Genomic DNA, 23,336 nt, shown 5'->3' with positions numbered 1-23,336 from the left:
CTCCTCTCCCTCCTTCACTGACCTCAGTGTCTGCAGGGCTATTTCTCTCACATGTTCTCACTCCTCTCTCTGGCTGCAATTGCACAGGGTGTTTTCCCCCCTTCTTAAATCTGTTATCCCAGAGGCACTACCACTGTCACTGATGGACTCGGCCTTGGTCAGCAGCAGGTCTGTCTTGGAGCCAGCTGGCATTGGCTCTATCGGAAATGGGGGAAGCTTCTAGCAGCTTCTCACAGAAGCCACCCCTGTAGCCCTCCTGCTACCAAAACCCTGCCATGCAAATCGAATACGTGTAGATTTTGGTTTACCCATACAATATGAAAAAGCCACTTAAGCTGCATTGTTCTGTACAATTATGGTGCTTCTACTCTGTACTGACAAATGCTTAGAAGTTTTTATGGTGAAATAGAAGAAAGAAAATTAAGAAATTCTGACTCAAGTCAGACACATTTCTGAAAGCAACATCAAAAGAGACCTTATTAACTTCTACAAAGTGGACTGTTGAAGCTATTCAAGTGCAGGACAGTTGTACAGATAAGTCACTCAGATAATTTTTACAGTGAAATTTTATCTTTCTGTGAGATTCCATTTACACACCTGCACCACAAATATGAACATATTATTCAGTCTGTTGTCAGAACAAACTGACTACAGTTCAATCAGAACTCATAAGAAGTTAAACCTTCATTCTAAACAAAGTGACAGAATAATCCTTATTTCCTCTTTATTTTGTTGTGGGTTTATTGTTAGATAGGAAGAACTCTCACAGACTTGGTGGTTTGCTTAAATAAAAAGTTAGTGAAGAATGATGGTTTTGCTTTTAATGAAAATAAGATTATAGTGTAGAAACTTTCATAGTCTGTTTTTCATATCATAGGAAAACAAATACTTTTCTTATTTTGTGAGATCTGTCCCTTATGATCCAATATCTGAGTTATATTAAATAATATTCCAGTGTTTATTGCTAGGAACTAATCATATAATTAGGTAGAATCAATGCCTAAGCACAAAAAATTTTTTAAATTAAATACAAGCATTCCTTAAGTTAAGGGCTTACAGGGCACGTTTGTTTTTATGATGATAAAGAATGTTTCATTACATGTAAAGCAGCAGCTTAATAAAGGTTAAAAAAGTCCCTGCAGCAAAAACCACACAGGAACTTAAAAAAAAAAAGCAAGATAGATCCCTTGGACCAAGTCACAGATAGAGCAAGAGAGGCCTTGGTGTGCATAAAATGATACAGAGCTGAGTGTTTTGAGAGACAGCAAGTTTCAATAAAAAAAAAAAGCTCTAGAATCTGAACATCAAGATTCCCCATGCAATAAAATAATTTCCTATAGTTTCTGTATGTAGATTTTGAAACATCAATGGACTGACAAGGTCTTTTACCACAGACTATGTCTATGGTAAAATAGACTTTGTCTATGTTTGACTCTTCCAAACTGGTTGTTTTTCACAAAATGTTTCCACTAGCGTAGCACATTGGACAGACATCAGAATGCCCACATTGTACATCATTCCCACTGAGGTCAGAAATATTCTGTTGTGTTTAAAAGGTATGAAGGTGCTAACAGGCTTTGTTGAATGGAGGCTCAAGAAAGTAGCAACAGCCATTGCTAGCTAACACCAGAAACATCTTTTTAAACCTGGGGGTCTCCATTGGTTTAAATGGAGATATGGAGAGAACTTTTGATTCCTCAGTTCCAGGAGGAAGCTACTGCAAACAAGGACTAAATGTAGATATTTTATAAAATGAAAACTGCCTTCGCTGCCTCCTTAGTAACAATAAAAAAATTTTAACTCAAAGTTTCATGTCACCCTCCTGACCTACTGAGTAGAAATGTTTTTACTGTTTTTTTAAATTTAAAAAAAACATAGGGAATTATGTAAAGTAATTCTTTGCATTAAAAAAAAAATCTAAAAAACTTTAGAAGTCAATATTTGTCTACAGATGTAGCTCAGCCAACCAGTGTATATTTTGAAATAATCACTGAGCTGTGAAATTAACAATTCAACCAATAAATTGGACTTTTTATCTTCTTAGCTTCAAGAATATTTCTTATAAAGCTTTATCTGTAGGACAATCCAAAGTAGCAGGGTGCTACAATGCGGAAAAGGAGACCAAAGTTCCTTTGACAACATTCAAAAGCAGCAATTACCAAAGAAAAATAATGTTAGATTTCCTTTAATTTAGCAGCAGTTGGCTCCTTTAGAATCGCTGAGTGCAAGTTTAAAAAGAAAAGCCTTTCTAGCAACAGTAGAGCTTCCGCTAATAACACTTTATAAACTTAAAGTATTTATCTGGGCTACATAAAAGGAGGAGAAAAAGAAAAGCGTGAAAAAAATCTTTAACAACAATACTTTTGTATGTTTTTAAGAAAGAATAAACTGATTACTGCTGTTATAGCCATATACCTATTTTGGTTAGGGGATCAACCTTTTTAGTACCATGGTAAGTATGTTCACAGCAGACACTTTCATTAAAAAAAAACAAACAAAAAACCCAAAACCCAAACCCTCAACTTTTATCTGTGATAGCTGTGCTCCCTTACTAGCAACATCTGTAAAAATGAACCTTTATATTCCCACAACTCTACTTGACTGTAGACTTTAATGCGACTAAAACTATACCTTTAGACTTTGTCCAAATATCGGGACTGCTTTTGTAATGGGTCAGGAAAAGGCCAAAACCTAATCTACCCACGCAAGAGTTGGTGACTAGCTGAAAACTGACCAGAAAGGCACCAGCAGCACCAGATAAAAATCTCTCAGTTCCTTTGTAAAATGCCACCTTATCGATTTTGTACCATACAAAAGCATACTGCATAGCCCCACTCACATTTGAGTCATTTAGCTTTCTGTGAATGGTGCCTGATGCATCAGGAGCTGCAGGCTGGGGGAAAGCAATTCTCTCCTTCAAACACAGGAATATTTATTGGACTTTTGTCCCTGTAAGGCATCTTTCATCCAGCTACACTAGAAATTACAAATACATGGTTCAAAACACACCAGAGCTTGCCTTGACTGTTTGTTAGACTGCATCTGTCCTGCTTATATCTACAATCGGTCATTAGCACTGCCAATTAACTCCTTGGCAGTGGTCCTGATCATGATGCAAGAAAGCTCTTCTCTTTCATTTCCCTATGAGGAAAACAGAAGCCAAACTGATTTCCCTCTAACTGCTACTGTAGTAGAGCTCCCTTAGCTAATGGCTAAAATCTCAAACTTTTTATTGTGTAAATTGGCAGTAAAAATTGGCAGTTCTTACCCTGTAAAGGCTAACCTAGATGAGACAGAGCTATTTTAATCTGACCTCTTCTGAACATAAGTGAGAGATCTCATTATCAGACCTCAAGTTAGGACTACCAATATCAGTGTCACCTCACCTTGACCAAGATCTTTGTGGGATTGTCAGAGCAATATCCTGATGGTGCTTGCCTGATCTATTTCATCAAATGACTCAGTGGCATGTATGTTGGGTAATAGTATGTTCCTTTAATAGCTGCTGCCATATGATAGGAAACTCTTCTTTTATCACACCAGCTTATTTTAAGGCATTATTTCCACTTGAAGTGATATTGAGAAAGGCTATACTTGCTTAAGGTAATACAAATGTATTATCTCGCCGTACCACGAAGATAAATGTATGGCACCTTTCAGAGCAATGCTTCTTTGCAACCAGACCACACAAACAAGAGCTGCAAGCTATTTGCTTTGAAAAGCCCAGGAGCTGCTGCAGTCTAGGAGAAATAGTGTGTGGAAAGTCAAAGAGCAAAATAAGTTGGGTTTGAGGGGAGAAGAAACAGAAGGGCGGAGAGAAGAAAGGTGTACAAGGTCAAACTCAGAATACCTGACAGCCTGATAATTAGGATAACTCCTTGTGTAACTATATAAAGTTGGCTTATTCACAGCAAGTATTTAAATCTCTACGCCATTTCAACTTAGACCCAAGAGACTAGTATTTGAAACACATCCCAAACACATAACTACTACGGTCGAGTTTAGTAAAGAAAGAGATGTCGGCCAGTTTATTTTTGATCTTCATATGTTACAGTTCTGGGGAAAGTCATAGTTTTGTTTTCTAAAAAAAAAAAAACAAAACCCCCCAAAAACCAAAAAAACCCCCAAACTGGTAAAAGCTTTTTCCAGATGGCTAAAGTTTTTGTTTGTTTTAGGTTCAATGTCTAAAGAATCAATTATACAGCATATTTCTGTCACTCTAAACTTCCTAAATTAGTTGAGTTGACTGTGACTTTAGTTGAGCGATGTGTCATGGAAAAGGAGTATCTAATTTACAAGTCCTATTGTGCTCCAAAAGTTAAACCACTCAGTGAAAGACTTTAAAACACAGGGGCATTTCTAAAAGAAAAAAAAAAAAAAAAAATCAAAGACCTAGGAAACAGAAAATATTGGTTTAACAGTGCAGTGTCTCGCTTACCCTCCAGCCCCTCAGAAATACATTCTCAGGGGAAATAAGGCAAGAAGTAGTCTTGACTCACAGGTCTCAACAAGAACTCTAACATGTACTTGAGTCACTTTGTACTGCTGTAAGACCTCTTCTACTGTAGACTTTTTAATCCATGGTCAGCTCCGAAATGCAGCTTTCAACATAGTCAGAGTAAATTAAAAGAAAATACCTCAAAAGTAACAGAATGGTATCACACCTGATTCAAATATCAGCCCTTTTCACTGCAAGCCAACAATACTAGATATATGTCCAAAGCATATGCAAATACAGAATATCGCATCATAGTATCATACAAAGCATACAAACTTTCCAAGTTTTTTTTCTCCTTCCATTTTTACCTTTTGTAACTTCATAGGTAGTGCTCACAAACAGATAGGGAAACTAATGTCTATTGTGCACATTAAATAAATTAAATACTGGGGGGGGGGGAATGTTAGTTTTGTGTTAAAAAAAGAAGTGAGCTTTTACTAAGATTATCCACAAAATGTTCTGCTTTTAATTTGGTTTGCAGATCAAATCAGTTTGGTTCTGCTGCAGAACAGGAACTCCAGAATCTCAGCTATGAGTATTTGGGTATGGTCTATTTATTTGTAACTGTAGTTAAATCACAAGTCCTCAATAAAAGAAAAAAATTCTTAGGTCATGTCCAGTGGTGGTGTTTTGTTTATATAAACTGGAATTTCATTCTTATAGTATCCAAGAATTCAAATATTAGAGCAAAAGTCAACTGGAAAGTTCTCACCCAAGATGTCATAAAAATGCCAGCTCATTGAAATAAGAAAATTCAACTTTAACAAACTTCTGATTAAACAGACAGGTTTCCATTACAAGCTGCCTAATGGTTTCTTGTCCAAGAACCCAGGAAAGCCCCAGAAATCAAAGCAACAGAAGTTCACCACTGCCCACTGGTGGAAAGCAGGGAATCTTTTCCAGCTCATGTATTTAATTTTAAAATAAGTAATAGAGATGAGGACATGCAAGCATAGGACTTCTGCAGAGAATATATGCTGTTACTTGCAGCAGCATTCAACCAGCCAAAGCAAGACTAGAAAGTTGCATTAAGACATACTACAATGCTCACACCAAAAATTCAAATATGTTAATTTAGCACTTCAGGTGCTCACCTAACCTCTGTTGGAAGGAAGCAAGTCTCTCTTGGACATGAATATCAAGATATTGGAAATGGAGGCTGGGGTAACAGCTACCCTACTCAAGTCATATTTGTTTCCATATACTATGGATCCAGCCTAAGACTGCATTTGAACAGAGGTTAGACAAAACCTATAGGACTCCTGAGGTACAACTAAGTAGATTATCAGAGATGACAATAAAGTTTTAAATTTGACCCAGCAATATAAATTCACTTCTAAAGTACTTATTAAAGATGACCAAAAACCAGCTGAAGTATAATAAAGCAGTTGTTCCAACTTGAATACTAATTTTTTTTTTTTTTTTTTTTTTTTTATAAAGTAGAAGTACCACACCAAAAACAAAAGCCACAGCAAAAAAAATGCATGGTCAACTACAGATGGCAGACATCCACAATCTGTATTTCATGTGATCTTGGCAAGTTCTCTGTTCTTCCACTTAAATGTCACAAACAAGCTATAAGAGCAAAAGAACATTTCTAAACTCACATAAAAGAAAATCCTCCAAGAACATTAAAGAGCAGGTGTTGGTTTTGACATCTTAAGGACCTTCCAACAAGTCTATTCATTATGTTTTAAGAAGGAATAATTTCTTACAAAGATATTAAGCTACTTTCTTTCTAAATGCAATTAGACATTAGACCAGAATGTGTTGTATACAGAGATGACTTTCATTTTTTCATGATGTTCTTCACTAAAATAATCTTTGAGATCAAAATCTAGTTAAATAAGTAACCTTTTACATTGCTAATGATTTTTACATTTTTTTGTCCTATTCAATAAATTGAGATTCTATTTGAGTGGACTCAAGCAAAAAAGCAGCCACCTAATTCAATATTACTGTTGTACCATTTTTGTTGACTAGCCTCATGCTACAGAAAGCTTAAAAAAGTCAACAAATTATTCCCTGTTTTCTAACAATTTCTAGGGACACTAATGAAAATCATTCAGTGAAAGTGTCAGATATATTGGATTAGTCCATCTATGAAGCATTAGTCTGTAGCCACAGAACTTAACTTACGAAGTTTAATTCTTACATATTAATATCAATATTACATCTAAAAATGTGTAAGGCACCAATTAAAGCAACATGGAGATAGAGGCGATGACTTACTGAAATTAGCATCTCTCTCTAACTAGGGCTATGCTGCCAACACCATATTCAGACACCTCAGAGCTGAAGCAAAACATTTGAGAACACTTACTGTGATGAATGTTTGAGCAAAAAAAACATAAGCATTGCTTGGAGTAGGTTAGTAAAGTAAGCAACATTTTAATGGCTGTATGACACAAAACTGGGCACAAAGCAAATGCCTGTGAGCAGAATTCATTTTGTTTGCCATTATTCCACTTGTTCACAGGCACATCTGAGACAAGTCACAAACAGCTTGGCTTCTTGTGTTTTTCAGCACCCCAGGGCTTCCCCTCCTGCTGCTGTTACCCCTGCAGCATCCTCTGGCAACACCCTCTGGGTGCTCCTCCTGCCCTTAACTGCCAACACCCATGTCTATCTGCAATAACTTCAGTATTTTGCATTCCCACTCAAGTTTCTTCTAGGTTACTCTCCCCTCTCCTAACCTCTTTCAGCTGCTTTTTGCTCATGTTTTCTGTCTGTCTTAGCTTCATAATAACCTGAGGCCCACAGCTGCTCCTCATTAACATTCCTCAAATCCTCATACTCCTTCCCTTTCCATTTCATGTCATCATCCCCATCATTTTCAGAAAGTGGAAAAACCAGCCATGTTATTCATTGTGCCAGCAGCTTCGAGAGATACAGAGGGAGGTGAGATTTCACTTCACTATCCCTGAATTGATCTTTGAGATCTGCAGAAAGACACTGAGAACACATTTGCTAGTAACCTATAGATTCACCTTACCCAAACAGAAACTTTTTCTCTATGCCACTCTCTTCTTAGGACTCACTGTCTCATAGCGCCTCTTATGTGTAGAATAAAAGGGTACCACGAAGTCCGCCAAATTATTCACCATTTTTACTGATGTTTTCCCAAATTCCTTGTATTCCCACACAAATAGAGTTGATCATTTTGTATTAATAATACAAAAGAGGCAAATATCAGAACTTCACCAAGTTGCAAACTAACTTGAAGCTTTATATGAAAATTCCTTACTTTTTTCTTACACAGAAAATCTATTAGTTTCTGAAACAGTTTTCAATAGCAGGTATAGTCCAGAAGTAAGCCTGAAAAGGGATTTTCTTGGAAGTGATAATCACAAAATAACAAGAGACATTTTAATCCAACAGTACCTCATCTCTAATACAAAGAACAATTACTGCTGACTTCCATATAGATCTCTCATACCCTTTCTTATTTAACTATCAAATTATGAGTCACACAAAATCTTTAAACATTCAGTTAGGCATAGCAAATGGCTGAGAAGAGGCTTATCGTCACTGCAAAAAAGCTTCCAGCTGACTAACAGAAGAAAATATATAAAAAAAATATATAGCAAGTCTAAGGGGGCAATATAAGGCTGTGAACTTATTTCAGAGAAGCACGACATTATTAAAAAAAATAAAATACGAGTTTTGACTTATGTTCTTTGGGCAGTTATTCCAGAATAAGATTTGTTTATTCCTACTTTTTTATTCCTATTTTCCAGAAAAAAAGAACAAGGGCATAGTGCTCACTCTTAGAGGCTCTGGTGTAGGCAAGTCCTTAATCTTGAGGGAAAAAATAAAGAGAACTACCCAAAAGATCAGGCATAACCAGGTGTTATACTGCATAAGACTAAGTTGCACATAAATATTAGCTACAATTAAAATTCATTTGTGTTTTTTAAAGTTTAGTAAGAATTAGATTTTCTGTTTATTCAATACAATTATTTCCCAACCCTACAAATTTAAATTTCTATAAATCACTGTTTTAGAAATGCAGTAGCACACTTCAAAAAACAAATGTTTTTTTTCTGAATTATATAGGAAATAGTTTATGACAGCATAAGAAACAGAAACAGATTTTAAAAGTCTGTAGAGAAAAAAAGATCAGAACACTTTTCTGGTTCTGAAGTCCAGTAATTTAAGTTTAATGTGAAGGAGAAAAACACCTACAACAAGTAGTCATATCTGACAAGTTTAATTTTTTTTTAATAGCATTCATTCTCTCCTCCATATTTTTAGTTCTACCTTCCAAAATGTATCTTTCTCATCTTATATAGCATAGGTCACTGACTTCTCATTAAATTGTAACTTTGAGTACCTTGTCACTATAGACTAAATGCTGTGCTTGCAGCTCATTTAAGGCTTTTTCAGTAATTAGTGCACCATGTCTGGTGCAGATCAAGGAAGACATCTGAAAACTCTCCTACTGGTTCTTAGATACTGTAACACAAAAAAACCTGGACAACTTTTTACCAATTTCTTTTGTTGTCACACAGTTATTCCTGAAGCATTTTAAGAAGGATAACGAAGCTTAAGTATTGCTTGGGTGTATTGAAAACCTCCCTTTAAGTTGTACTTTTAAAATATTATTCATCTAATCAACTTTGATTTCCCACCTATACCTCCTGACCTACCTTCCCCAGGACATTTTTTTTTTTCCTTCACATGAGACTTGAAAGCAAAAATACATTCCATTGTTAATTTAGAAAAGCCTATACAGTGTTCTGTGATTCCAAAGGAACTACAGCAACAGAAGAAGATCCCTCCACACATGCACTATGTCCAAGCTTTCCTCCATGACTGAGAACTTGTCTTACAGTACGTCTTCTGGTACAAGACCACAGACTTACCAATATAATACTTTCTAGCCTCACAAAACATGACTGAACAAGAAAACTCTGAAGTATAGGACAGTTCTAAAGACAACCTACTCCCTGTTTGTATTAATGGACTGTGGGGTTTTTGTTTGGATGGGTTTGGGTTTTTCTTTAAAAAGGTCATTTTACAAAACTGAGTTCAAACACTAAGTCAGATTATACAGACTAGTTATTTCAATTATTTTATGCCTAATGTAAAATACTTTTTGTAGCTCCAGTTAGTTTCTTTTTTTAACCCCACTATTGTTTACGGTACAAAGCAACATGTGGGATGGAGGAAGGCAGCTTTCTGTAATGGTATATCACTAAGCCCATATTTGCATTGTTTTTCAACAGGACCTCTTGCACAAAACATGTCTTTGTGCTGCAGATATTTCTTCCCTAGTAATAGTTGAAGACAAGTACTAGTCTGTCAGGAAGCATTGGAAAGCCATTTTCCCACAGGGGCCAAAATGCCACCATAACACATAGAATTAAACATCTGAAGCAAGAAGTCTGCATTTGTATTGAAGTGCTTCAACCTGGATCTCCAAAAGAAAAAGAAAACAAGAAAATCCACAAACAAAAAACAACTCTGCCAACATACAGCTTCTGAACCTATGGCTCTGCAACCTGGGTGCAGAGCTAGAAATTTACAAAATGTAGTCCATACTACAGCAAGTCATTCAAGTATTAACTATTACTATGCCAAACAAAGTTTTAATTAAAACCGTTTCCTAAATTTACTGAAAGGAAGAAACAGGAAGCAATCCCAACTCTTATATTGTGTCTGTTATGGTTTGAGTCAACATCACAAGCACAGCTGGAGAGAGAAGTTGGCTTTGTTCTAGCTATATCTTTAACAAACTATGACTAGAAAAGTGATGGCATCATTTGGTTTCAAGATTCTCCCCACCTGTTTGTGCAATTATCTTCTAGAAACTTAAGGCACCAAAGAACACAAAATATTCCAGAATATAAAGGTATATTCAGTTAATGACGGTACATGAACTTTTTTTATAAGCACAAACCTGTTATTGTTGCAGAAGTGTGAGTTGTCTTTCCCTAGAGATCTCATATACTTATCTCCGTTTCAAGAATATTTTTCTGAAAACTACCTCAATAAACCACATATTCCATGGCTTAAGCTAGGCTAACTTGATGAACCCACAGCTCTACTTTGTGTTGTGCCCAGGAGCATAGTTGAAATCTCCACTCACTTTCTTGCTGTGAATTATAAACAGTCATAATTTTACTCTTTGAATATTGTGCTGAAAGCATGAGGCTCCCCTAGTAATTTGTGAAAGAGCACAAGAATTTTTTAAATTCCTTTTTAAAATTTCTATTAACAGGGACCTGGTCTAAAGGTTTATAAATATTAGTGATTAATTTTGCAACACAATGCTTATAGTAGTTTTCCCTCAATTCCACCAATTTGGAGAGATTCTTTCTCTCCTACCTTATAGCAATGGGATCTATACACTGAAAATAACAATCCTCACTACAGCAGATTAGCAATACCTCTTTCTAATGATAACTGGCAACTTTATCATTAAGAGATTAAGGTACACTCAATTTAGCTTCCAGATTTCAGCTCAGTTAAACCACTGCAGAGGAACAGGGACATCTTTTGAATTTTCTCAGCTTCAGATATTATTCAGATATTCAAGCATCACCCACTAAATATATTTTGTATCAGAGGTTAGCACAATATTGTACAGAAAGTTGAATCTACATTAAACTCTTAGAATAGATTCTAACTTGGAAAGTGTCCATGTAAACAAACAAAAAACCTCAGTAGTATTACCCTCTGTACTACAGATCAGATATTCTAGTACAGATTTTAAGAATCACAACGAAGACGTGTTTAGACGGCTGATTCTATTGCATGCACTGTGTGTACTGTGTGCTGACAGCCAATTTTACAAGTCTCCAATAGCTGACTGGGAGACATGAACACACCAATTCATATTACCTCTTTCCAAATGTGCTGAGAGTTAAGCGTACCCAGAGAGCATCCCTAAGGATGAAGTCAGTCATATTTGGACTCTATGATCTTAAAGGTCTTTTCCAACCTAAACAATTCTATGATTCTGTATTTACCAGAAAAAGGGAAACTCAGAAAAAAGGTGGTAAAGAATAAGTTATGTACATGATAAAGTACCGCTTAGTTTTTCATACATCCTCTATATTTTCACACTCCCAACCTGCTAGATTAACATACACTGTCCAGACAGTAAAATAAAAAATTTCCACTACTTGCTGCATAACTACCACTTTTTTTTTTTTGCTTCTTCACTCCAGCAAAAAAGTATCACATTATGAAATCAGGGAGAAGGATCATAAGATGAAATTTTTACTTTAGTAACCCTTTACTTCTCATATGATATACACAAAAATTATCACAGTCCCATCAACTCTGTACAATTCCATCTCCCTTTCTTGCTAGCATACCTTAATATTGTAGTCCATAAGTTAGCATGTGAATTATTTATCCCCTCAGTAACTTATCAGGTGTTACCTACATCATGTTATAGAATTTTTAGCTACTAGATTACCATACATTTAGAGTAATATAATAATTATGACTTGACATTTTTAGCTGGGTTTTGTGCTTTTTCCACTAGGAAGTGTTCCAGAACTAGAGATAATTGATTTTCATTGAACTTGTATGCATATTATTTCAACAGAAACAATGTTTTGATTTCCAAAATATGCTCACTACTCCTTGATTTACATTTGTTTTAAAAAAAAAAAGTGACAGCTATTCAGGTTTGAATTTTGAGATCTAGCTGACTGTGGCCAGACCACCTTAGATGTAAAGCAGTTCTCTTTCCCTTGAGAGCATAATTTGTCAATGCTAATGACTAAGGCAGTACTGTGAACTAGCAATGAAGTGTAGCACTTCTGCTAAAATAATTTGCAAAAAGAGGACAAAACAAGTCTCATATTTCACTATGACAATATTTGCATTTGCAAACTTCAATTTGGTGGCGTTAAAATTCATGTTTGAATACCACAGGAACTAAGAATAATTACACATTTACTTTCCTGAACATAAGATTGCACTAGGCAATGAAATTCATGAAGTATTTGTCCTCACAACATCTTAGGCAAAGTCTAGTTTTATACAAGTCTTGTATCAAAAGAGATTTCTCTATTCAACTTTCTCTTCCAGATTTTTGCTTAACTAGAAGGTGACATTGAAAAAAATAGTCACTAAATAAAGACAAACCAAAATAACCTAGGAGAAAAGAAGGAAGAGACCTCAAATGTGTCTCAAATATGGCAACTAAATGAAAGTAGGATTTCACCTTGGCAAAAGGAGCATATTAGAGTGAGTTAATTTTCCCCATAGCAGCCCTCAGTGCTGTGCTCTGTATTGGTAGCTAGAAAGGTGCTGATAACATACCAGTGTGTTGGCTACTGCTGAGCAGTGCTCACCCAGCATCCAGGCTCTCTCTCCAACATTTCCCCCTCACCAGCAGGCTGGGGGTAAGCAAGATCTTGGGAGGGGAAATAGCCAGGACAGCTGACCCAAACTGACCAAAGGGATATTCCATGCCATATGCCATCAGCTTAGCTCTAAAAGCTAAGAGAAAGGAGGAGGGGGGGACATTTGTTATTATGACATTTGTCTCCTGGAACAACCGCTGCGCATACTGAAGCCCCACTTCCTGGGAAGTGACCGGACTTCGCCTCCTGATGGGAAGTAGAGAATAAATCTTTTGTTTTCCTCTGCTTCCACGTATGGCCTTTGCTTTAAACTGCATTTATCTTGACCCATGAGGTTTTTTCCATCTTATATTCAACCCACCCCATCCTGCTGAGGAGGGGAGTGATAGAGGAGGTTGGTGGGCACCTGGTATCCAGCCAAGGTCAGCCCACCACACACCTGTTTAGTAAATTGAGACTCATCTTTCAGAATAAAAGGGCCAGCAGTTTGGCTTTATGAGATGGATGTATTGATGAGTGTACACGCCTCTTCTACTCAGTATTTTTGTGTACACTTTACATTTATTTTGATGTGTCGGTGCATTATTATCAAAGTGTTGCAGAAAACAAGAAGTCATTGTTTAATTTCATATCTTTGTAAACAGTCATACCACATTTTTCCTATCAGAGGACAGTCTGATAGCACTCTTGCCCATTTGCTAGAGTAAACACTTTATATTTGAAATTTCTGAAAGTATACTGTAAATGCTATTTACAAATACATAATAGGATTTGAGGACATGCTACCAAAACAATGTAGTATAATATAGCACATCAATAATACCCGTGTGAACAAAATTCTACAGAATTTATGTTCCCAAGTACTTCACAGGGACAAGGAGAAAAAGACTTTGCTTTTAGTTTTGCACTGTGAAACCCAGTTTCCCAAGCTACACTAGCTAACGGTAAGGCAAGGAAGAATTTATGCTGGGCCATCTTTGCTCCAGGCATGTTCCAGATGGTGCAAGCAACACTTTGTCTTGCCCTAAGTCTACTGCTCCTTCTCCCCTTCAAAATCCCAAAGATAAATCAGACTTAGGAAGGGAGATAATGAAATCCTTACCCTTAAATGATGCTTTTAATTTTTGTTTAAGATGTGTAGTCAGAATTTATGCAACGAAAGATCAGTTTAGAAGTGAAACATCCAAAAAGTGTTAGTGCTCATGATGTACATTTTAAACACAATGTTAATCTTCCCTTTGTGACACATACAACTGAATTCCTTAAAGCTTTTACCTTGTTTTTGCTCATACTTCATACTGATACTTTCTATCATGTTCTACTGAGAGAGGTTATGCCCACTGAAGTTTCAAATAGGTGAAAAGGAAAAAAAAAAAATATTAAAAAAAAATGTGTGACCACCCAGAGAATAAAATAGCTGAAGTGAGCCGGCTGAAAGCTCAAGGTGGAGCAGGAAGTACACTCTTCTCTTCCTGAGCTGTCAAACATGTATGGTTGCAAAATTTGTATCTAATCTCCTTCTGGGATCTATTCAGCTATTTGTTCAGTTCTGATATCACATCCAGCACAGATGTGTAAAGTTAACAATGTAAAATTAAAAAAAAAATCTTTTAAGGCATTCTTCTATTTACAGGTTTATAGACCTGAAGATCATTGTCTAAGAAGGTTGGAAGAAAAGCAAAGTAAATTAAATCTCCACAGAAAGAGGAGAGTGAAAACATTCATCTTAAGAGGTCAGACAGTCCAAAGCCCTTTAGAAAAATCTTAGCTAGTGCATACTGACACTAACCTTGTGAGCTCACCTTCAGTTCATAAGATTCTGAGCCCAAGTAATTGGAAGTCAGATCAAGTTTCCAAGTACACACACAGAGGTATTTACAAATAACAAGAAAAAAAAACAACCCAGGAAGTTCAGTTAAGCTAGACACAAACTTTTGTTCTTAGTATTCACTGTAAACAAAGGTTAAAGTTTTAACCATGTATCACGACGTGCAAGCATTGGAGCACCCAGCCATTAACATCGCATCACCCCACGTGTGCTGCCAGGATACAGAGCTTCTCATAAGTGTTACTTCAGGTTATTAATATTGCTGTCACATGTGGTCATCCCATTCCTAAAACATTCCCTCTGGCAGTGATTTTATACAAGCAAAGAAGGGGATACTCGCTAGTAAAAACAGAGCAGCTGGATTGAGAAATGACATGGTAAAAGGAAACACAAAAACCCTACACCCAAGACAATGCACATCAGTCTGCCACACAAGTCGCCAAAGCTTCAGTGGGGAAGAAACTTCAGAAAAGCTTACAAGGAATTCCTGCCAAGTGGAAGGATTGGCAAGAGCAAAAATAAACCTCCTATTTACACATATAGGTTCCTTTCCTTCTCCTATTGCAAATATATTTATTTTTATATATATAACATGCATACACACAGTTTACATCAGATATTAAATACACTTTTGTTCTGCATTATGAGTGCAAGATTTTTCTTGGAGAAAACTTCATGAATTTTACACTAGGAAGTTAGACCTAATTTCTTCCAAACACCACCCCCCAAAAAAACAACTTTAAAAGATAAACAAGAATTCAGCTCTAAACGTTAAATTGTCCGTGCTGAAACTTACTCCACAAGTCAGAACAGAAACGTATTTTTATTGTGTTGTATTTCTCAGTAACACTAAGTTCCATGAAGGTGGTCTACTTGTAGCTATCTTGCAAAAACCAAATGTAAAAATCAGAGCAGACCATGTCACATGAAAAACGTATATTAGTCTGTCACATTAATTTTTTTTTAGTTACTACATTAGGGTATGCATTTTCCAAATAATTATATTTGCATATACTTGCAGCATAACAAACTATATAAAGCCAATCAATCCTTCTTCTGCTTCTCTTTCCTCCTACTGGCTTCTGAAACAACAGCTAAAACTCAGTATTAGGTAGTATGTGCAAGATTTACATTTTCTTCTAATTTCACCGTTTCAACACTGTATATTTCTTGATCCATATTTGGTTATTGTCATGGTTTAACCCCAGCCAGCAACTAAGCACCACGCAGCCGCTCACTCACTTCCCCCGCCCCCCCCCCCCCAGTGCGATAGGGGAGAAAATCGGGAAAAGAAGTAAAACTTGTGGGTTGAGATAAGAACATTTTAATAGAATATAAAAAGAAGAAACTAATAATGATAACACTAATAAAATGACAACAGTAATAACAAAAGAATTGGAATATACAAATGATGCACAGTGCAATTGCTCACCACCTGCCGATTGATGCCCAGTTAGTCCCTGAGTGGCGATCCCCCCGACCCCACTCCTCCCAGTTTATATACTGGGCATGACATCTCATGGTACGGAATACCCTGTTGGCCAGTTTGGGTCAGCTGCCCTGGCTCTGTCCTGCGCCAGCTTCTTGTGCCCCTCCAGCTTTCTCACTGGCTGGGCATAACAAGCTGAAAAATCCTCGATTTTAGACTAAACATTACTTAGCAACAACTGAAAACATCAGTGTCAAACATTCTTCTCACAGCTAACTCAAAACATAGCACTGTACCAGCTACTAGGAAGACAATTAACACTATCCCAGCTGAAACCAGGACAGTTATATTTAACAGAACCCACACCAGTTTTGAATTCTTCTGGTTTTGACACAACATGTCAAATTGCAGCATATCAAATAACATGTTACATTGTTACATTTCAGCTTTTCCATGAAAGGCTCTGACAACTAACACAATAGCTCATAATGTAAGTCTCTACTAGATGCAAATGCTTTAGGTAAATTGATGCTGGAAATACAAACCTTTCCCGATATTTGTATCTTTACTTTTAAAGTATATTTTTTAAAAGACTGTGCTGGCAGCTTTGTAATCCAATACATTTTTCTGGCTTGGGAGCTAACACAGACGTATTCTTTTAAGACATAGGAGCTCTGTAATTAAGTTGCATCAGTATTTTTCAGCATAACTGTATAATACCTACTGCCAGCTGAAAATATTTTTCATTAGGATAACACACATGTTGCATTGCCATAGAACGGCAAAATATTTATTTTACTTGAGCAAGCTCTATTAAACAGCAACAACAAAAAAACCACAAGAACCAAATCACCCAAAAACCCCACCACAAAAGAAAGAAAATAACAAAAAGCCCCACAAATACACCTTGACTGGTATAACAGCTGTTATCCTTCTTATACACCAAACTGCAGATACTAAAATCTAGCTCTGTTTTCCCTTAAGTAACATACTCTTTCAACTTGTCTAATGCAACTGAACCCATAAATCTTTTCAATTTATGCAACATATGAATTCTTGAAATTATAGTTGAGATGAGTAATCTCAAATCAAATCCCACTCTGCCATATGTTGGTGCTCATTCAAAGCCAGTGATGTGCCACAAGTGCCTGCCAACAGGTGTTTTTCCCCCACAATGATTGTTAAGTTACAGATAGAAATTAAATAAAAGATTTGGCCTTAGAGACCTTTAGTAACAGTTATGTAAACACACAGGAGTAAAAGAAATAATCTCACAAATAGAAAAGCTAACACCTTGTCCAAATACTGGCATCTCCACAGAAGAAAAACAAAACAAAACCCACAGCAAAAAAGCCTTAAAGGAGAGAGCTAGGGATGAATACACTTGGTGTGGAGTTGAGAGGAGGTCAAGGAGAGAGAGGCCAAATGTCAGTGGCAAGTCAGGAGAAAATAGGAGCTTACGTGTGTCACCAGGGAAGTTGTTTTCCTCTGCTCTTCCAAGAGGTACAGGAGTCAGTTACTGACTGGTCTTTCAAAAGTTTTTCTGACCTTTCCTCAGTGTAGAAAAATATCAATCTATCTCCTTTTACTGCTACTAACCCCTAGCACTAGGAATATAATCAAATTCAAACACACATATCAGGCTGAATGGCCATCAAACAGACAGAAAGTAGCAGCAGACAACTAGTAGACAAAAAAAATAGAACATGCTTTATACTAGAAAGAAATGTTTAGGGCAGCAAAAATGCCTGTGTTTGTTCATGGGACCATCTATGTTTTGAACACAAGGGAGAAGAGAAAGATTATTAGAATTTGGGAAGATGGATAAGAAACATGGTCAGAAATAGATGTGTGAGGATGTAAGGAAGGAGTAAAATGAGATTCATCTTACTAAGCTGTGAAACAGCTTAACAAAAGGAAGTTACAGTCTTATCACTTTATTCTTTTTTCCCCTGACATTTGTTCTGACAAAAAAAGGTTATGCAGGTAGGTGTATGGCCTTATTAAATACTTTTCTGCACCTTTAGTCTGGAAAAAAAACCCCAGATTTAGGCCATCACTGTAGTTAACCTTCCTGTGTTCTGGTATTTTTTGAAGGGGAAGCTTGTTTTCCATTGCACGTGCAAGCCCATCAAAAATTTCCATTTGTATTTTCTCTTCATTGCCCAATATGCAACATATTTATCATTTTCAGAGTAAGTTTATTTCATGCAAGAGTAAGACAGGAGAGGTTGGGAGGAAGAAAACTGCCAGCAGATTCCTCTACCCCCTGCAATAGTAATCTTCCAGTTTCTAGCTGTCACCTATGTGTCACCAACCAGAATAGGCAGAATTAAGACATTCTAACTTCATGTACATTAAAAATCTAATGTTTCCCTTACTCCTGTCATACTCACTTCTGTTAGTCTTATGCAAAATTAAGCGACTGATATCAACAAAGGTTAAAGCAAACAAATAGTTAAAAATAGGACAGAACTATAACCAGTTTTCTATATCCCAAGTGACTTTTGTAACCACTGGGACAAAGGCTTGAGTGGAGGAAACTCCTCTCATTAAAAAGAAACAAAAACCAAAACCAAACCAACACACCAAAAAACCGCCAACCAAACAAAAAAGCCCACAACACCCCACACACCAAGAAACAGGGCTGCATCTCAGAGAGATTAAGCATTTCTGTGTATTTGCAGAAGACTATAGGATAATTTTAGTGATAGATGCCAACAGAACTAAGTGAATTTTGTAGGTCACAAGCTTGATCTGAAGAGGAACTTCAGACCCTAAATCCTTTCTGGATCTGACCTGTTATACTCCCAACACGCTGAAAACAGACATCCTCCCTCAGACCTCATCCCCAACAGAATATTGGAGTATTTAACAATAAGCTCTCTAATTATGCTTATTATATTTGTTGAAAACCAACAGAAGGCTTATAAAAACAGTTTCAACGTTGTCATTCACAAACACAGCAATGACTTCACAAACAACACAGATTATCACATTCATTTCAATTATGTATAAGATATCACTCAGGAGACCAGTGAATAAACCTGAATCATTCTGAATTACTGTAGTACAAGTGGCAATAAAATAAGACAGATTCTGCAACTGTGTTGTAAAAGGCTGCTATATTTTATATAATACTGCAAGTCAAAGCTCTGAAGTGATTGTGTTGAATTTATCTATGCTTATAAAAATCTTAAATTTTTTCAACTTATTGTAAACTACACACAGTTTGGATATATCTGTGTTACATAAAATTCAGTTTGTGACTTTTAGTAACAAAACAAAAATTGACTAATGATTTATCAATGTTTACAGCGTTAGGTGAGATTATCTGAAAAACAGGGAAAGATTTTAATTATCAAGGATATATTAAGAACACAGGAAGAATATCAAGTCTGAATTAAAATAAATTCCATGTATCTGTTCCTATGATTTTTTTATAACAAGATACTTGCACCCTGAAAATATTCTAGCAAAGTATTTCCATAAACTCCATCTTCTCCTCTCCATCTTGTCCTTTTCTCACCAGTTCCTCAGGGTTTAGCGTCAGAATCTTGCATGGGAGAAAGATGTCACCTCTCCCCTTCCTCAAGGGAAACATCTGTGAACCAGGTACGTAAGTCAAAGCATCTGATTTATTGCTGTTCTAAATGTTCCAGCCTTCAACTCCCAGTGGTGTTTAGAAGGCCAGATACTCACCTATCAACTTTATCACAAATTCTTACAGTTGTAATCAGCACTAAACAGCAGCTTAAGTTATTTTTCTTCAACTACTTGGGGAAAAAAAAAATTCCTTGTTTGTTTCCAGCTTTATTTTGAGCTATTTTTGAGACATAGTTGCCAGGTATTACCATTGGTAGAAATATTACCTTGGAGATATTTCCTCCCTGCTTATAAAGTTTACACACAGAAATTGTTTTTCCTAATATAAGACCACTCATGAGCAATCTGCCTTTAAAGGCTCACACTTCCAACTGATAGCTTCTCAAATGGTTCACTAGTCACTGAGCACTCAGAAGACTAGGACAGAACTAATTGTGTGAACATAAAAAAATTATTTAAACTTCAATTTACTATAGATTTTATTATGAAAAATAATACGTTTTAAAGTTTCAGAACTAAGTGTCAACTGATTTATCATCAGCTATTAAGATGCGATTAAGCCATGACTCATTGCAACAATAAGTGTGTCTGACCCATGCTCGTATTTCTTGTTGAGCCTATCTTTTGGCTAGTAGGCTAAAACTGAAAGTAATCAATTGTTTTCTGTATCTTGTATATTTGTGCACTCCACTGCAACATCGAGGATACAGGATCAGAATCTGGCCAACTAAAAATTCACCTAATCCAACATTTATTCAAAACTGTATTACATGATACTTGAAATGCAGTAAAAGCAAATCTAAGCCAAACTACTGGCCAGGTGGTTTAGTTCTTCCTCACATATAAAACACTTCCTTCACAAATTCTGCATAAAAACATCTCTCACAAAAATAAGTTTAAGAACCTAATTACTTGCAGAATACTACTGCTCAGCACAGAGCTTTACAGTGCAGTAAGACTGCCTACATGATGGTAAGATTCAGGGCTCAAAACCAGAAATAGCTTGAGGCAATACATCTTTGTCTTAAGATTGTATCATACTGAAACTTTGTCAGGAGCAAGATAAAGCTCAAGAAGAACTCTCCACAAAGCGTAGACAGAGGTTACATGAGGTTTCCCAAAGTATCACAGAGTAAGGAAAAAAAAAATTAAATCTGTTTTTCTTGTGCAAAACGCAGGTGATTTAGTAGATCCTGCATGTGGCCAGGAGTTAGCTATGTGACAGTTTATGAAGATAGACAGTCATCTTCATTTATTCTGTTGGACTATATACCACAGAGGGATTGCAAATGGGTACACATGAAGTTTGTAGCAGCTTTGAAAAAACATTCTGGATTTTGACTAATAGTAAGGGATATATTTCAATAGCTAGTTGTATACCACTTAGAATGGAAGTTCTGTTTTTGTAACTCTAGAGCTACAGCAAAGAGTTGAAGACAGACCTAGTGGCAAACATTTCCATTTTTAATCTGCCCTGGAGCAAGCTACAAAACTCCCTATTCTCCCCTAGTAAGAGGTTCGACCTAGCCTTGTAACAAATCCAATTGGAGGCAACACAGACAGAACATGACATTGTCAGACTGACATACAAGCTGCATTTAATAACCCATACTACAGTGAAGTTCACTGGGCTGTTGCTAGCCACTTCAGATTATTTTGACAAATTTGGATAAATGTAAATTGTCCTGGTTTCAGCTGGGATAGAGTTAACTGTCTTCATAGTAGCTGGTACAGTGCTGTGTTTTGAGTTCAGTATGTGAAGAATGTTGATAACACTGATGTTTTCAGTTGTTGCTCAGTAGTGTTTAGAGTAATGTCAAGGATTTTTCAGCTTGTCATGCCCAGCCAGTGAGAAAGCTGGAGGGGCACAAGAAGTTGGCACAGGACACGGCCAGGGCACCTGACCCAAACTGGCCAACAGGGTATTCCATACCATGTGACGTCCCATCTAGTATAGGAAGGGGGAAGTGGGGGCAGGGATTCGCCGCTCAGGGACTGGCGGGGTGTCGGTCGGCGGGTGGTGAGCAATTGCACTGTGCATCATTTGTACATTCCAATCCTTTCATTATTTCTGTTGTCATTTTATTAGTGTTATCATTATCATTATTAGTTTCTTCTTTTTCTGTTCTATTAAACCGTTCTTATCTCAACCCACGGGTTTTGCTTCTTTTCCTGATTTTCTCCCCCATCCCACTGGGTGGGGGGGAGTGAGTGAGCGGCTGCGTGGTGTTTAGTTGCTGGCTGGGGTTAAACCACGACATAAATACAAATAAATTCATAGTTCCCCCCTTTAATATAAGGTATAACTTGTTTGTTCCATAAATAGTTCCAGGGCTAGTAATCAACAAAAGGCAATGTGTATTCTAGCCAGAAAGTTGTTACCACAAGGAGTTACTGGTACCCTGAAACCATGTAACAGTGGAAAAAAAAAAAGAAATCTGCCAGTTTTTATAGTATTTACAGTTCTTAAAGAGCATACCTGAAGGCTCTGTTGGGATAAACATTTATTAATAAATATTTTGTCTGCTCTATTACTATGTAACAGAAGAAAATATAATAGATATCTAATTGTATTTCTAGATTTTATTTTCCTGATGAAGTACAAGACTTGCTATTGCAATAAATACCATTGACTTGGGAGAAAAAAAAAAAGCAGTTGTCAAAAGGTCAGGTAGTAGTTGGCAAGAAAACAGTTCTCTCGACCTTACTAATGTTGAACATGGTAGCCACAAGAGTTAGTCTTGTATGAGCACTGCTGCAAGCAATGACAGCATGACGGGCTTCAGCATGAATAAAGTTGCCTGTACATATCCACTGGCAAAACAAACTTTGCTTACAGGAATGAGTATCCCTGAATTTGCTTATTAATATATTCTAGATCAAAATAGATATGATTCTCTTTTCAACTCTTTTCACAGTTCCCTTCTTTCCGTTAAAACACCATGAAAGCTTATATGTTCCATAAGCTTTTCTATCTGCAAGATCATTTTATGATTTGTTTCTTGCCTGCTTCCACAATACCTTGTGCTTGGGCTCTCTTTCGATCATCTCACTGACACTGCTGTAATGCCATCCTCTTCTAGATCTCCACGCCATGGGGACAGCACACAAATCATCACCTCACAAATGACATAAATCACAAGTAAAATCTCTATTTAAAATTAATGTTCTTCAAAAGAAACAAGAAGTATTAAAATGATCTTTTAAAAAGAATTTTTTGAAAATAAAGACATTTTATTCTGAGTGGAAGATAATTACTAGTATCCTGGCAACAAGCATTTAATTGTAGGGCTGACAGAATTCCATATCAAATTAGTGGTATAAACAAACATCTCATCTAAACTAAGATACTCTTATCACATATTCAGTTGTGTGGGGTTTGGGGGGGGGGGGGGTTGGTTGTTTTGGTTTTTTTTTTAAAGAGTGTGCGAGTGCACGTTCACATGCATGCTCCCTTCTGCGTAAGTACCAATCCCACCAGCATCCCAACTACTTGATCACAATAACCAGTCCTCCCTTGGCTGACAAAAAAATCCCATTTCCCAAAGTATGTACTCACATTACTCTGCAAGTGTAAATATTTCTATTGCCTTCAGCAACACTGATACAGTTATTTTGTAATGTCTGGATTCATTTTTGGAAACT

This window comes from Harpia harpyja, chromosome 2 (genome assembly GCF_026419915.1).
Source record: "Harpia harpyja isolate bHarHar1 chromosome 2, bHarHar1 primary haplotype, whole genome shotgun sequence".
Classification (NCBI taxonomy): domain Eukaryota; kingdom Metazoa; phylum Chordata; class Aves; order Accipitriformes; family Accipitridae; genus Harpia; species Harpia harpyja.
Note: the sequence above shows the minus strand (reverse complement) of the source record.